The sequence below is a fragment of the Cupressus sempervirens genome, chromosome 6 (assembly GCF_028749045.1).
Source record: "Cupressus sempervirens isolate cs-2001-9-10 chromosome 6, ASM2874904v1, whole genome shotgun sequence".
Taxonomy (NCBI): domain Eukaryota; kingdom Viridiplantae; phylum Streptophyta; class Pinopsida; order Cupressales; family Cupressaceae; genus Cupressus; species Cupressus sempervirens.
Genome location: NC_143123.1, coordinates 166,355,545 through 166,373,490, shown reverse-complemented (window position 1 = coordinate 166,373,490; position 17,946 = coordinate 166,355,545).

Sequence of the window (17,946 nt, the reverse complement as noted above, 5' to 3'; positions counted from 1 at the left end):
TTTCTTCTTTTGGCTTGTACTATTTGTTGTAACAACTCTTTTCCCTTTATGATCATTGTTGATATCATTTGTATGCATTCTTGCAAACACATTGAGATAAAGTGCCATATTGCATCTGTATTTTTGTTTTAGTAGTTTTTCCTTATTTTTCCTTCTGATTCAAGCAGTGTCATACAAAGACACTCATACAAATTATTGTATTCTTAGGATTCACCATATCTTGGAGCTTATTGTACATGCACTACTCATGATTAAAGTGCCATGGGGGAGTTGATGTGTTGCCTTTGTTTGCCATCCTCCTTTGTCCATTGAGCTTCCTTTCTAAGACATTAGCCTCATGATGTGTCTGAGATTGATCACCTCAGTACACACATATATACTCTTTTGTGCATCTTGATCGTGATTCCTTGACTTGCAGTTCTTTTGGCCCAATTTTTCAGTTGCCTGTCACCTCACCCTTGTCTACATTATGGGGGGGGGGGAGGTTCTTCTGTTGTTTGTCACATTTCCTTGGTTCAATGGAGTGAGCTATGTATGTAGTTTTTGTTCCTATGTACTAGGCGGATGTAGTGGCTAGGTACCTATGCATTTCGGTGAGACAGATCATTTACCATATAGATACTCTTCTTTTCATTCCTACTTTGGTTGCAGCCTTCCATGTTTGATTGATCAACTCTTTAGGCTTCGATGTTTCATGCCATCTGTATCTTTGAGTTCACTTGTTTTCCTTTCTGTGCCTCCTGATTTGATGCAAATTATAGTCTTCTCTATCTGGTCAGGTTCTATTTCAATGGAGGTTCTTCATATCAATAGTTATTTTTGATAGAGCTTTGCAGCTTCTACATGCTTTAGTGGTTTTCTTCATGATTTCTCTTTGTTCCTATTTTCTAGAACAATCCTCTAGTTGGAGGCTTCTGCAGTCCTTCAATAGGTTTTCAACTATCTCTTTTTGGAGTAGAGTTTTTCCCACTAGGTTTTCTTTATTTTCTCTATTTCATTGATATTTGGTTGTGATTAGGTACCTCATCATGCCTTGTTTCTAGAACCCAAGTTTTCTTATAACATTGCATTGTAGTTTCCTTGCTCTTTCTGCATTGTTTATAACTGAATTGTTGCTCATCTTAAGGGGGGTTTTAGAGAAAAAGGTTAATTAAATTAAATTAATTAAATTACCTTTTCTTCCTTCTTAATATTTCACTTTATTCGCCTTTTTCATTATCTATTTAATAATTAATTAATAATTATTAAATAGCTTTTACCTTTTAAGTTACCCTTTCGGGTTTCGATCTCCTTTTATAAGGATTGATCCTTTGTAATAATCTCCATCTTTTTTTATCTAAGAACACATTTGCATATTTTTTAGAGCAAACCCTTGCCTCCTCTTGTCTTTTTCTTCCCTATGAAAAGTTTTCTACATGCAAGTATTCGAGGGCTTCATGGATTTGTTTTGCATATTTGCTCAAATCCTTGAAAAAGTTATTTTAATTTTATTCATACATACATTAGACATATCTACACTATATGATTTATTTTATGTAATTTATAATATTTAAGTAAATATATTACATTACATAATTTTTTTTGGTTGGTAATAAGATATTTTATTAATAAACTTGCATAGTTACATAGATAGGCTAATATTTAAAAATAGCCTTCACATAAAAAATCACCTTGTATTTTACTACATTTCCAAATTTTACTAAACAAACACATTTGCTTCACCTACTTTCCTCCTTTATGAGGTTCTTCCAAAAATAAACTAAGAATTATATATCTACTTTCATGATTTCACACTGATAAAAAACCCTAGTTTCAACCTAAGACAAAAAAAACATCAGCCCTGCATATTTTTATAGAAATTGTGTCACCTTCTTTGCACTCTTCCACATCCTAACTAGTTGTAGGTTTTCTTCGTGATCTTTTCATTTCTTTAGCACATTCCCATCCTTTGAATTTTCCTTTATTTTTTGAAACCTTTTTGCAATTTGCCATTGCTGTCAACTTCAAATTTTATTATTTTTTTGCCATTCCCTTCCATCCATTGAAAGCTTTATCCCATGTTTTCTTTTACAAAATCTTTACACACCAATAAATCCTATTGTCCACTTTGGAAAAAATCTAGGACTATTTTCTAGTAGGCCATAGTCAAAAAGCAAAATTTGATCATTTTTCACTTCCTGTTACATCTTCACCGCAAAGACTACCCTCACCGCCATTTGCCTTTTATGCCAACCTACAGTGCGATGACGATGTGGGTGGGGAACTTGAAAATATTTAACCTTTCTTGCTGCCCTCTCCTAGAAAGAGTAGATCTCCTCTACCAGTTTGAACCATTTTACTCTGATTTTCTCCTTATAAGCCTCCTTCTTCACACCATTTGGCCACCAAATGAAACCAAATTTCCCTCTCACCTCCCCTTTTGCTTCATCATCAAAACATTCACTATACTTAAAGCCCATCCTTGGCCATGCCCACTCTAATAGGGATTCAACCCCCATAATCAGATCTTTTGGAAACAATGATTTCATCACCTACTTGACCTCTACTTCTGAGAAGGTCAATTCCAGCCCCCACACCATAATCTTTGTAACTATATCCACATTATTTTCCAATGATGGGTATAATTTTGTAACAACTCTCCTATAGTTCCCTTCACCACCTCCATCACTCCTGGCATTAGGCAAAGAAGCAACAAGCAAAGTTGATGGTTTTGGACAATGCCATAGAGCACTTTCTATTGTCTAGCCATCCAAAAACCTAACTCTGTCGCTTTCCTTGCCTATCACTTTCGAAATAGTTTTGCACTTAAAAGAAAATACTTTTCGAATGCCATGTTTTATAGAAATGTCACCTCCCACCTTTCTTAGATTGCACACTTTGATTTGACATTTCACCCACCACTCATCACCACTCTATCCTTTTTAGTTAAAACATCCCTTTTCAGTATGTGAGAATTTGTTTCATATCACCAATATCTTTTTATCATTACTCAAATTTGAAATTTCACCTTGGTTATCACCCTTAATTTGTTCATTATATAATGGCTATTTAAAAAAGAATTTTAAGCTCAAATAAACACTTTAGCCCAATGACTACACCATTCAAAACACCTCTTTCCTAACTCTAATTTTTTTTTTGCCCATTTTGATAGCTAATGAACTTCACCATTTGACTCTCTATAGATAGGACATATTTTGAAATATTCCAAAGATTCTAACTCCTTATTTACAACTATCAATAAATTTTATAAATGCCAAGCTGAGATCTGATTTCCTCTAATTGCCTCTACCACCATCATCGAGTCTCCTTCCACAATCACTTTACCACTCCCACCTTCTTTGCACACTAAATTGCCAATAATGCTGCTTGGAATTATGCTTCATTATTTTTGCCATCCATTGATCTATTTGCCTCGTAGGATAGAGTTTCTCCATATTGATCCTAAACTATAAAACCCAACCTCCACTCACAACCCCATCAAAATTTACCTTAATCCAACCTTCCTCTAGAGATCTCCACACCGAATTTTGTCTCTATTATTTTTTTAATTTATCCCTTCTTAGAGCTTTGACTTGTTTAATTTTAATCCCTAGCCATTCTTTTTGAATAGCTCTATCTTCTTTCGTAAACACACACTTTAGCTAATTTTTTCTAAATACAAAAGCACTGACTACTTCTTCTATGGAATGGCTAGACCTTCTTAGGAGCTATTCCACAAGTTCAAACAACTCTTGAAAGATTCTCCTATTTCTCTCTTTCCACACCTCCTAGATTACAATTGACAGTCTTATCCTCCATATACTTTCAAGCATATTTCTTTTACTCATCCGTGGCCAAGATAAAAGGAACTCTTCTAGAGAAATTGTCCAAGGTCCCTGCCCAAATTAACTTGCACATGTCTCTAGCATTTCTCTACAAATTCAAAATTTAATATCATGTGGTCCACTAATTCTTCCTCCTTTCTACACATCACACATTGTGTTAGACCTTGTAACCCTAATCTCTTACTTCTTTCCCTTGCCAGAATCCAACCTTGAACAACTAGCCAAGAGAAAGTCCTTTCTTTAGGTAGAATAACTTTATGCCAACATAAATCCCCTACTTCAAATCTATCTTCCATTCTATGTGATGGTAATTCATAGCCTAACCTTACATAATACAAACCTAAGGAAGAAGAAAACCAACTAATCTTGTCACTTCTCTCTATTAAACATACTTTTCCTTTTGAAAAGACATTTTTTAGAAATTGTTGTTGTTGGAGAGAAAGACCCTCCACCCTCCAATCCTTCCAAGCCCAAGATTTATCGAACAGTCCATTAGACTCTATCATGTAGTCTCTTACCTTAAAACCCCATAAGTTACACATTCATTTGATTCTAGTCTCTCAAGCCGGCTCCACCATACTTTATTGGCCTACAAATCTTATCCCATCTTAACAATGAGATTTTATCACTTTCCCTTGTTTGACTCCAAAAGAACCTTCACATTTATTTTTCCACACTAATAATTACCTCCTTAGGAATTTTTGGGCACATCATCGAGAAAATTGGGACAATAGATACCGCTAATTTTAACATCAAAATTCTTCTAGCTGAAGATAGCCACTTCCTTTTCTATCCTTGCATCTTCTTAAAACACTTCTCTTCTAGATAATTCCACACCTCTCCTTTATTTCTTTCTTGAAATAATGAAATCCCTAGATATCTACTTGGGAGCAACCCCTATTTAATATTTATAACTCTACTAATAGCCAATTATTTACTAATAAGGGTATTAAAGAAGAAAATATCAGATTTTAGCCAATTTATCTTCTATCTTAAAATTTTTCCATAAAGATCTATCATCTTCTTCATCATTTTAGCTTCTCTCTCTAAAGCAATCCAGCTAGGAAAGTATCATCTACAAACTGAAGGTGAGACACAACTTCTACTCCATTAGCAACCTTTACTTCTTTGCATAGACCTCTATTTCTTTTACCCCCAATCGACCTTCCCAACACTTTAGCTAAAATGATAAAGAGAAAGGGGGGATAAAGGATCCCCTTGTCTAATGCTTTTCTCCATTTAAAAAAAACTATGTGGACCTCCATTAACAAGAATAGAGAACCTTGTAGAACCAATACAAACATAAACCCACCTTATCCATCTTGCAGTGAAGCCAAACTTTTTCAAAACTTCCAGCAAAAAAGCCCTATTAACTTCATCATAAGCTCTCCTAATATCTAACTTTACCATCATTTTACTAAGTTTCTTTACTCTAATTGAATGGATCATTTCATGAGCTATTATTACACCTTAAAAAATGAATCTACCTAGAGAAAACCTTCTTTGTTCCTTTGAAATTACAATATTTAACACCTTCTTTAGGTTATTTTCTATTGTCTTTGAAATTTTTTTGTAAAGAATATTACATAATGAGATAAGCCAAAACTCCTCATAATTCCTACATGCATCCTCTTTTAGCACCAGTGATATGAAGGTGTTGTTTAAGTCTTTCAAAATAAACCTCCCTAGTCTAGATTCCTCAAAAACTTCCCAAACTTCATGCCCCAAAAAATCCCAAGAAAACTTGAAAAACCTTCTTGTAAACCAATTAGGCTTAGGACTTTTATCATTTCTTAACCCCCATAGAGCACTTTTTACTTCTTCCTTTGTCACTATTGCAAACAACATCCTCTTTTGTTCTTCTAAAACACAATTTGGAATACATTACAAAACTTCCTCCTCTACCACCCCTCCTTCTTCATCCAACCTTTCCCTATTTTGGAAAATAGAAACAACCTCTCGCTTTACCTCAGCTGGATCCTTCACCACACGCCCTTTCAAGTTTTCAATAGAGAAAATCCTATTATGAGCTCTTCTAACTTTTACTGAATTATGAAAAAACTTTGTGTTTCCATCACCTTCATTTAACCATGTCTCTCTTGAATTCTATCATTAAAACACTTCCTCTCTAGACAAAATCTCCACATATTCCTCTTTCAGCTTTTTCTCTTCTCGAAAGTCCTTCTCCCTCATACCTTGCTAAATCACTCTATCATTTTAAAAAAAAAGAAAGTTCTAGCTCAACTTTCGTCCTAAAAATGTTTTGGAAGGATTCTGTATTCCAGACCTTCAACTTCTCCTTTATGAATTGTAACTTTTTAAAAATAATAAAGGCCTTATTTCTTGAAAAATTTGGGGCATTTCTCCACCATTTCTCAATGAAATCTTTAAAACCACCTACACTTAACCACATTGCTTCAAATTTGAAAGGGAACTGATCTGGTAAAGAATCTTTCTGAATTCTTAGCCCAATTGGGAAATGGTCCAAACCATGTATAGGACAAATTTCAACTTCAAGCATCCAATCAACCCAAGTCCAATCACCCCCCATTAGAAATTTATCTAGTTTTTCATAATATTTACAAACCCTAACCTTCTAGTAGTCCATGTAAACTCTCCTTGCTTAAAGGGGATATCCACTAGATCATTTTTTGTCATAAAGTCCAAAAAATCATCCCAATTTACCATTCTCCAACCTCTTCCTCCTTTTCCCCTTGAGGGTAGAGAATGACATTGCAATTGCCTCCTAACACTATTATCTCATCTTGTAGGGCCTCCAATACATTTGTTAAAGATTTCCACAATTCTCTTTTGTCCTTGCTCTACACATGATCACCAACATTTATCACATTAAATTACACTTCTAGTTGTTTTAACCTTATCTTTAAGCATTGCCAGTTTCTTTCTTGCTACATCATCACAATATTTACCAAACTCTCCTTCCATAATACACAAACACCCCCTGAAGCACCTACATCAACAACCCATTCACTTTACCATTTTCCAAATTTTCTTTTAATTCCTACAACATCTTCTCCCTTAATCTTTGTTCCTTGCATAAGGACCACATCCAGTCTTGCTTGATCAAGGCCTCTCTTAATTAAATGAACTTTGTCATGGGAATCATAGCCTCTGAAATTACAGGATAGGAACTTTATCCCCTTTAGGAGGGGGTCTTCACCTTTCTTCCTTTAGTTTAATTTGGCATCTTGCACTTCCTACTATCTAGATTAAAGGATTTAGAGTCCTCTGTCCTCTTTTTTGACATTCCCCAACCTGAATTTTATGACTCTTTTGTTTACTTTTTTCTAGGGTTCTCTTTTCTTTTAGAGAAATCACATCTCCCAAAATTAGGAAGTCTTCATCCTGTAAATCCTCCCTTTCCATATCTTCCTCATCCAAACTCTCTTCCATGCTAATATCTTAAAAACAACCCTTCAAGTTTCTTATTGGGGAGATTTCTATATCTTTAAATACTTCTTCCTCACACCCTACTCCTTCCTCTCCTAGGGAAACTCTATTCTCTTCTTCATCATAACATGATAGAACTCCACCTTCAAACCATCCCCCTTCTTCACATATACATTCCTCATTTCTTTGGCTCTAGCTTACCTCTGTTCTAAATGTTTATGGGTTAAACCCACCTAGCAAAGAACTTTCCTCATTAGCCCTTTCCCCAACCATCCTTTGGCATTCCAATCCTATCTTGTCCCTTACTTCTTCTGATATTTGAGCCTCTTTTTCAGCCTCCATATGATCCTTTAGATACTCATTCTCCTTAATTTTTTTTCCTTCTTCTTGACAATCCTCCTTCTCAATCGTAACTTCCCTTCCTCCTACACATCCACTCTCTTGTATATTATTTACTATTGCTCTCAAGATCATAAAACTTTCCATCTTTCCTACAGTGCCTCTAGAATTTTTCTCCTTTATCTTTTGCACTTCCTTCCATTATCTAGACATATCAATCACCCTATTTAATAGAATTTTCTCTTCCCTTCCCTTTTACCATCCCTCTTGCCCACACTTTTCAAAATCATGATCTTCACTCAGGCAGTGCTCACACACCATTAACCCTTCCTCTATTAATAGAGGTTGTCTCCATACCCCCCATATTTTAAGATAGCTCTATAATTTCTGGTAAAGGGTGAGAGCCATTCCAAATAATGCAAATTATTGGAAACATTTGAAAGGTTTCCTTATCCACCATTTCCAAAACTTTCACAAAAGCTCCCAACTTATTTCCTATCAACTGATAATAGTAATCATTCCAGTATTCTTACGGGAGGTTTTGCAACCCCACCCAAATAGGAAATTGTTTTATGACTTCCTTTGTTGGGTCAAAGTTTGGAACCCATGCTTTCATATAAAATCCAAAGTCTTCCATAAAATATGGTCCTCCATTCAAAATCCAATCCCTATCCTATGATATGTCCCTCGTTACCATGCAAAAACCATTTTCGAAAGTTTTAAAGTCTTTAATCCTCCCCCACTTTTCATCACACCATTTTTTTAGCTTTCCTATTGTAGGCCATGGCCCCTCCCATTTTGGAAAGAAAAAAATACTTTCTAAATAGCCTACCTTCTCCTTCCATGAGCTTTTATCTATTATAACCTTTTCTATTGTGCATCTCTCTTACTGTGGATCTTTAATCCTCTATTTTTTCTAGTTTTCCATTGCTTGTGGTTTCTACAATTTTTGAGCAATCTTACCAAAATCCACCTTTCCCCCAGAGTTATAGGAGGTAAAATACTGCACTTGGTGACCATTGTAACCAAATTTTATGATCCTCCTACTCTTGTCTTGCCGTCTACCTTCCCTAGTATTCCCCACTTTTTTCTAGTGATTTCTTAGTTGACATTGTCTTCCATCCTTTTGCCATCTACCATTCTTGTGGCCCTAGTAGGTTAAATCAACATGCTTCCGAAAGGGCTCAAATCTTCTTTGTTGTGTATTCTTTTTACCATGAGTGTTGTAGCCTCCATCCTTCAAGTCATTAAACCCTACACCCACCATTCCTATATCTTGCTAAAGGGTTTGTGGTACATTACATAATTTCTTTAACCTATTATTTTGTTATTTTATTATACTAAATTATCATATATCTTATTAAATATACTTATATTAAATTTTGTATTTTATATATTTATATAAGAATATAATGTTATATAATGCAAATGATTAAATAATTTTTATTTTTAATAAATTGATTAAAAAAAAAAAATCCTCATCATTAGATCTATATTATTCTACCTCTTTAACATTATTTTATGTATTTAACATTAATTACTTTAATTTTATCAAGGTAGGAACTACGTTGCTATGCAACCTCATTTAGAAGGTCGTGCCTTATTGAAATGAGGTGTGGATTAGGATATAGTAATTCAATATAGTTTAATACTTATGTATTAAATTTATATTTATTTATTATTCAAAATTATTTATCTAACTATTTAATTGGCATTTAATTAAGATATATTAATTATCATAATAATAAATTAGTCATTTCATTCTTTAATCAAACACATAATTATTTCAAATAGATATATCAATTATTATTATTTAATATTGAGTTTCATATTAGACGGGGTATTATATCAGGACACTTTGAAATTAGAATCTGCATAAAATAAAACTATGAAGATTTATTCCATTGTATCTGTAACAAAAAAAACTCTCATTATTTTCTTTTTGGTTGCTTTGGGTATGCAACATTTGGAGAGAATGCACCTGGAAACCTCATGACAAGTTTTGGTTTCTATGAGGCTTACTAGATGATTGACTTTGCTAATGCATTTATTTTAGATCATATGATGAGAGTGTACCTTCTCAATTATTATCAACTACCAACTTCCCTAAGCTGTAAGATAAGGCTTGAAGTTGTCCCCATGGGTTAGGTGAGTTGATCTAAGGTTGTGGGTTGATCCACATGGTCTTGGGTTTGATTCACTGGCCCGGTTGTTAATCTGTCATGCCTACTTGGGGGGTAGGTACAGATTGCAGCATGGATGAAGGGATTAGTTTCACCCCAAGCTCACCTCGTAAATGGAATTTTTTGGGCTTGGGTTGTAGGCATACCCTCCTATAACAAAAAAAAAAAAAGGTTTGAAATTCATACATAAGAATAGATTTTTCATCTTATTTTGCAGATATCCTATCAACCATTATTTGATTTCATTGAAGATTAGTTTCTAAATAAGTGAATATGGTGTGCTTGTTCCCCATTCTTGAGTTTTACTATGTTAACCTATTCAGGATATTTTGGAGAACTACCTTTGTGGTCTGAACTATTGACATTTCCATTTTGATTCCATCTTTCAATGATGTTCTTGGACTTATGGGTGCAATTAACTTTTAGCCATTTACAGTGTACTTCTAAATGAGATCTTGTATGATGAAAAATAAAGTCCAACAATGTACAACAACCTAAATTCTTTTACAATCCTTCAGTTTCATTTGCCTCCTTGCCTTAGTGGCAACTTTGTTGGGATCGATTAAAGGCCTTGTTGAAGGTTAGCATATAAATGGACATGCAAGACCTCCAAAATTTTTATTGCAAATGCAAACTCCATTTCTTAGTAAAAAAATATTTAAATGTAAAATAAATCTTCTATGAAGAAAAAAATGAATTATATTAAAAATGTGTCCCTAGTAATAAGCAGATTTGAATTTTAACCATTTACTATCTTTTAGGTGTTTGACTAAAGATAGTTGAACAACTGATGTATATTTATTCCATGATGAAAGTTCAGCCTATTACCAAAGAAAATCATAATTAAAATAGTAATATTCAATGATCAACGAGATATTCTATTTTATATTTGATATAACATAAGCTGATTAACAATAATTTAGATAAGTCAAGGCTAAATAATTTGATCCTGCCTAACTGATAATTTGGTATGGAACATAATGAACTGATAGAACTCTCTACATTAGTCTATCCATAATAATATTGAACAACACTCAACTAATGTATTGAAATGGGTGTGTAGTGACATAGATCCTGTTGGGTTTTATAATTTTGCCTAAGATATCTTCCACATATAAGTCTTCCATTGCATTTTATAGATATATGGTCCTTCAATATTGTAGGTTTTACTTCTTGTAATAGATTTTTCCTTAATAAATATATTGTTTCTAAATAAATATATGGTGTTGATTCTTGATGGGCATCTAGACCATAACATGAGGCATTCCTGCAAGGGAGTTGTCTATGTTAAACTAGACAACTCTAGTTATAATAAATATATAGAAGAAGGTGATTCCTAAATCTTCATGTTTTGGGGTACATGCTAATTATAATTTCACAATTATTTGATTGATGAAGTCTATTCCCAAGACTCTATAGGTTACATCTTATACTTAATTTAATATAGAAGTCATTCACTTCATAATATTTGTCAAAATGTTCTCGAGAACTAGTTATCTCAATATTATATGATGAATAGGGTATATATTATAAATAATAGCTTTGACTTGCAATTTTATATGATGATAATAGTTTTGACTACCTATTTCATATGTTAAACTAAGAAACTACTGCCATTAACTCCAAATCATGAGTGGGGTAGTTCAACTTGTGGTCAGTAAGCTTCCTAGACTCATATGCAATCACTCAACCATCCTGCATCAACATTTCCTCCATGCCCTCTAATGATGCATCTATGCACACAATGAATTCACATGTAGGATTAGACACTACAAGGGTAGGCACACTAGGAAATCTCTCCATAAGTGCCTCAAACACTAAATCATGCCACTCCATCGAGAGATACTTCTTTCCTTTCTATTGAAGAGAAGTGATAGGTTGAGCCATGCAAGAGAAATCCTTCATGAATCAACAATAGTTACTCACCAATCCCATAAAGATACAAACCTCAAGAATACTGGTGGGGCATACTAGACAATCCATGAATATAGCCTAGATCTTATTAGGATCCATTACAATGCCATGACCTATAATTGTCTGGCCCAAATACTCCACCTTAGACAAGAAAAACTCACACTTGGGAAAGTTTCCATACAATTCATGGTTATGTAAACACTACAATACCTTGTAAAAATGGACCTCATGTTCCTCCAGAGTCCTAGAATAGATCAAAATGTCATCAAAAAACATAAGGAAAAAAAAATTAAGGTATGTGGAGAACACCCCTTTTATAACATGTACAAAAAGTTTTTGATGAATGTCAGTGTCATGGATTTGAAGCTGATGGTATCTTGACTTAAGATTAATCTCTAAGAACATTCTCACTCCCTTTGTTTGATCAAACAAATCATCTTTCCTTGATAATTGATATTAATTATTTAGTGTTACCTTGTTCAACTATTGGTAATCAATATATAAATGCAATTATCCATCCTTCTTTATGAAGATGACTGATGCACCCCATGAGGATGCACTAGGAAAAATATGGCCCTTATCAAATAACTCCTCTAGCTATAATCAAAGTTCACTCAACTCCTAAATAGTCACATGGTAAGGTTCATGAAAAATAGGTTCTTCTTATGGAATGAAATCAATCCAAAAATCAATTTAACACTATGGTGGTGTACTAGAGTGTCATCAAGAAATACAAAAACATACTCACAGAGGGCCAGGCGATTGTTAAACAACACCTCTCAACTCTAAACCTTTTCAAGGTTACTGATAGATATTGTGAACATCTAATATCCATATTGCACATTTTATTTCAACTTCTTATATGAGATCATTTGAAGTGAGCCTAGTCTCTAGACCCCTATAAGATCAACTTGCTCACCTATATCATCAATACAGAATGCGAACTTATGTAAGAAATTTATACTCTCCTGATGGGAATCTAACTAATATATACCCAAAATGATATCATAAGGTCCTAAGGGTAGGATACAAAGATCAACTGTGGTGGTGACCCAAGTCTAACACATAACCATTGACTAAGGAATCCACAACCACTTTAGATCTTGGCTAACACAACTTTCCACCTATCTACTTGTTGTGCATCCACTAGTCCACATCCCTAGATATGGAATGATGATGTAGAGGAATCTAAAACATAAAAATAAAATAATACTTTGGTAGAGAAACCATGTAATTTACCTGTAGTCTCAACTATGGTACTTTGATTCTCAATGTGACACTTGTCTACCACCACAAATAATCTATGGGACCTACCTATATCTACTATGATAGGGTCTGACACAAGGTGACATAGGTTTGTGCTTTTACCCCACACCTCTTTTTAGCACTATTGAAATCTTCTAAGGATACCTTGGAGACTCATGACCAACATTGAGATAAGAGAAACATGTGCTGACACCATAACCAAAATTATTGTAGCATCCTTCCTAAGGAGCACTAGACTGTTTGAAGTTCCCTTTGCTAGAATCTTGTTGGTTCGCTCTAAGTTAGGTGATTCTACTATGAATTTTTAACTTTATAATGCTCATGCCCCTTCCCACCTATGGTACATGATCTTTGATCAACATGTTGAATTTGTGAGTGACGCCACCCACCATACTGACTTTGTCCACATCTCAAAGGTGTTGACTGGGTATCAGTCTATCTTGAGGACTATGTCTATGAAAGAAGTGCCTCAAACCATGTAGTTCATGCACTATGAATCTATGCAACCACTCTACTTCTATAACCTCTATCCATATTTTTGTAAAAAATCTTTTCCTTCTTAGTGTTAAATTCAAGTATCTTAAGTTGGTGCATACACATGTCTCCAATGATAGATCCCTTGAGACCTTGATTGAGGTGATAAGTGAGGAGTACTTTACCATGGTTGTAGCTTGAGTATTATCTCAATTCAAAAAACCTCATCTCATATTGTTCCATTGTCATTTTTCCCTATCTTATCTTATGGAACTCACCTACTCGAGTCTCTCTTTACTAAAAAGATAGAGACTTATCTTGAAACTTCTCCCTGAATATCTCTCATGTGAGATATTCCAAACTAACCTATAGATTCTACTCCTCTATATTCTAACAAGTGGATGCATGAGCTCATAGGTCTGTCACTTTACAATAGGCTCTTAGGTTGTTTGCATAAGGATTCATAGAGAAGCATCATCCTAAGTCCAACAACCAAGTCTAGGCCTTACTTCTGCCTTCCTTTCCACCAAAGAAAGGTAGTTGTGACCAATGTAGGTCTCTTTTCATATCCAACTAAATGGTGTCCTCATCACCTTGGTCTTTACCTCTCTTGTGGTACTTTCTTCCACTAGGTGACATGTGATAATGCTCATGCTCATGTACCCATTATTCTCTCTCCTCTTCATGCTCTAATATGTGGGAGTCTCCATCATGTGATCCTTGTAACTATGTTCCACCATGTTGATACCCTCAAATTGAGGTCCTAGTTGAGCTATAAGCTCATGTAGAAAAGGTACCAATTCCTCAACTCCACCTTGATTCTATCCTTGTCTCTCCCCTTCTTCCTAACACTCTTCCTCATGGTGTTCCTCATTTTTTTCTTCCTCTTGGTCATTCTATTGGGCATTCTACTAACCATGACCCATAACACACCCATATACATGAGACATCCTTTAAGGGACAACAAGACACAAGTTAGAATCTCATGAAAGTGTACAAGATATATCAAATTCACAAACCATTTAATATATTAATTCATATAAAGTTCAATATCCAAATATTATAGTGGGAGCATAACACAAAGATCCCAATGTTGTAACATGGGATCTAATACTAGATGTAATGCCATGCTTTAAGATCCTTGGAAACACAAATAAACATATACCAAAATAATTTTTAATTATAAGAATAATATTTTAACATGCATACATCATGCACACAATAGCAATATAAGACATAAACTAACCAACAAAAGATCCTTAGGTGATTACTACTTACCAATGAATACTTTCCAATTAGGTGATTAAACTAATCAAATTAATTTCTAAATAAAATGTAAGTAAAAAGAGAAATCATAAAGAACATTCATGTCAAGGTGTAGATATATGACCTATTATGAATTAGGAAGATGCAACACCAAAAAGGGTATTTGAAACACTTATTTTCACCTTCTAGAAGTGCACTAAAGTGGTCACTATTTCCCATACAAAAAATTCATTACTAGAGTCTTGTATGAGGATTATCACATAACCAAACAAAAATCACTGGTCCCATATGAAAAAATGACAAAAAAAGTGTTTTGTCATATGAGATTGCACAATCAACAAATAAATTCCTTCATTTTAAAGGCCATAAATTTTACATCCAAACTCTAATTGACTCTATTTAAAATGCATTGGAAATATCTTGACAAGCGCTAGGACATGGAGAAGGTAAAACTACCATAGGATATTGTTGACATTTTTTCGACCCTTTAGCCCATTATGGAAAACTAATCAGAGATAATTTTCATGGGCTAAGCTCTATTTATTTTTGGCCAAAAAATTTGTGTATTTTTGTCATTTTTTCTAGCACTCAAAAAAATTGTGTATTTTCAAGCGCCACAGGAGTTCAGTGTTGAATGAGTTTGGCTTAACATATGAACACTTCTTTTCTCATTCGACATGTGTAGGATGAAAATGTTGTGCATTTTTGTGCATCATAGGAGCTGGCATCAAATGATTTTGGGCACTATAGGAAACCTTCTTTTCTCATTTGACATGTTTTGCTCATTCGATGCACACAAGGGCTGAAACTACAATGTGTTTTTAACTTTTTGTATGATTGTAGGTTAGTCTGAAGAAATAGAAAATCTTGTTGTGATGGTGTGAAATTAAAAAATATTGTGTTGTTTTGGCCTTTTTGCATTATCACACGTCTTTTAGAAAGATAAAATATTTAGTGTGATGCTGCACAGGCCGAAATTAGTGTATTTTTGTGCCTGTGTTAATTTTTTCTTGTGACTATGATAAGACGAGAGAGATGAATATTTGTTACCAAACTACTTTTATGGGTGTTTTCACATGACACATGTTTTTCCTTCTTATGTTTCCACTTAGAGAGGGCATGTGCATGATTTTCTTTGTAGGGGAAGCATTGGCCCATTTTCTATTACTTCATGAGAATTTTTTTGTACAAAATCATATTTTATCTTTTTTTTTCTTGATTTTCACTTTGTAGTCTTAACTACATTGTAGTGGGAGTTTGAAATTTACTATTATAACTAAGTTATGCCCGATCTCTTTAAAAAGTAACCTTGAACATATTTTATAGGTTCTTGTCTCGGAGGTCATCTCTAGTTCTTTGTAGTAGTATTTATGCTCTAAATATGTTACTTCTTTATACATTGCAATAATAGAATTATGAAGTTTTTACTTGTTCTTAAAATTTTGTATTTTGTGCATGTTATTTTCCTTATGGAAAATGTTTCTTTCTTGTTTTCTAAAGTTAGTAAGATGTATCTATCTTTCTTATGAATGATATATAAGTAAATTCATCTTCCTTGTAGCATCTCATTAGTTCTAAGCTACCTATAAGTTTTATAAAATAAGAGTAGAGTTGAGAGTTCTATATGTTTTGAGGGTTTTATTATTATATAGTGTAGTCCTAGGCAGAGAGCATAACCAAATTTCAATACGGTGCATCACCTTTCCCTTTCATTTTAATTTCAGCTTCCTTCCTTTTTGTCAAAATTTTTAGTTAGGTGCATCATAATTGTAAGAATTTGACTTTCTCTTGAGATTAAACCTCAAAGTGAAAGTTCCACAATTGGAGGTTTTTTCCATGTTACACAAGGTTTCTTGAGTGTCATACCTCAAATGTAGTTGCAAAATTTTGTGTCAACGATTTTTGGCATGCCTAGTGGGACACATAATATTTTAGCTACATAAGTTTTCTAGTTAACCAATAGAGATCTATATATTCATTGAGAGTATGGGATTTATTCTCATTGCCATCATCCTTTGTAGGAATTCATCAAACACCATGGTATTCTAGTGTAGATATACTGGTTTTAAATAGAAACAATGCTGGTATGTGAAGATCATTCTTAATATTTTCTATTTTCTAAAGTCTTGTAGCTTTTATGAAGTTATAACCATGGAACCATTTCATAAAAATGACTACTATTCCCCCCCCCCCCCCCCCCATATCATGAAAATCCTATTATCCAACCCTCATATTGTCAATTTCAACCTCAAACTCAAGCTAGTTATGACCAATATGATCAAAATTATTACTATCCTCCTATCCCCACTCCACAAATCCCAACATCTCTATACAAAAGATTTAAGATATAATATTGGAATTCCAAAAGAAAATTGACATGAAATTTCATGAACGTTGTAGGAATATTGACATGAAGTTTCATGAATGTTGTAGGAAAAATGACATGAAGCTTCATGAATAGAGTAGGCACATGAACATGTGGTTTCATGAATAGAATGATAATTTATCAACCTATGATAGGTAACTTGATGATATTGAGAGATGACAAGAACTAGATCGACAGGAAGAGGAGACATACATATTGAGGAGAAACTTGCTAGGCAAGTTTGTGCAACAAAAAAAGAGAAAAATAAGGCTAAAGTTAGCTCATTTTTAGACCAAACAAGTAGAGACAACCCATTCTTTTCATTCCAATCTCCAAGAATCCCCCTCCATTGAAAGATTCCATTGTTGTAACTTCTCCACTTCTTGTGTTAAACTGATGGCCCTATAAGCATTCTATGCATATTACAATTTCACTCTTTGATGGTAGAATGATAGCATGTAATCCCAATGGTCCTAAAATGTCATTTTGGGTGAGTTAAACCAAGACATAAATTATTCCATGGGAGGATTTACATCTTGTTGTTTGTTAGCCTTCACCCATTGAAAATGTCATAGAGGTGGAGGTTGAAAACAAGGAAGAGGACCTAATCCTCTCATTTTAAGAGCTCCCCTCTTTTGTGGAGGAAGAATAAAAGCATAAAGGTTGTTCTTAATCTTGAGGAAAAATATCAGCTTTTAAGCCTTTAGAAAAAAAATGAGGTTATGATACAACATAAGGAAGAAAATAATCAGTTGTTGTAGTAGGAAGTCCTTCATGCTATGGAGGATGAAAAAGAGGACTCAAAAGAAAGATTTGTCCTTGAGTAAGAATATGCTGATATGCATGAGGTTTCCCCCCAACCTATGCATATTAATACCATAGAGTAGGATGAGTTTGATGAGGA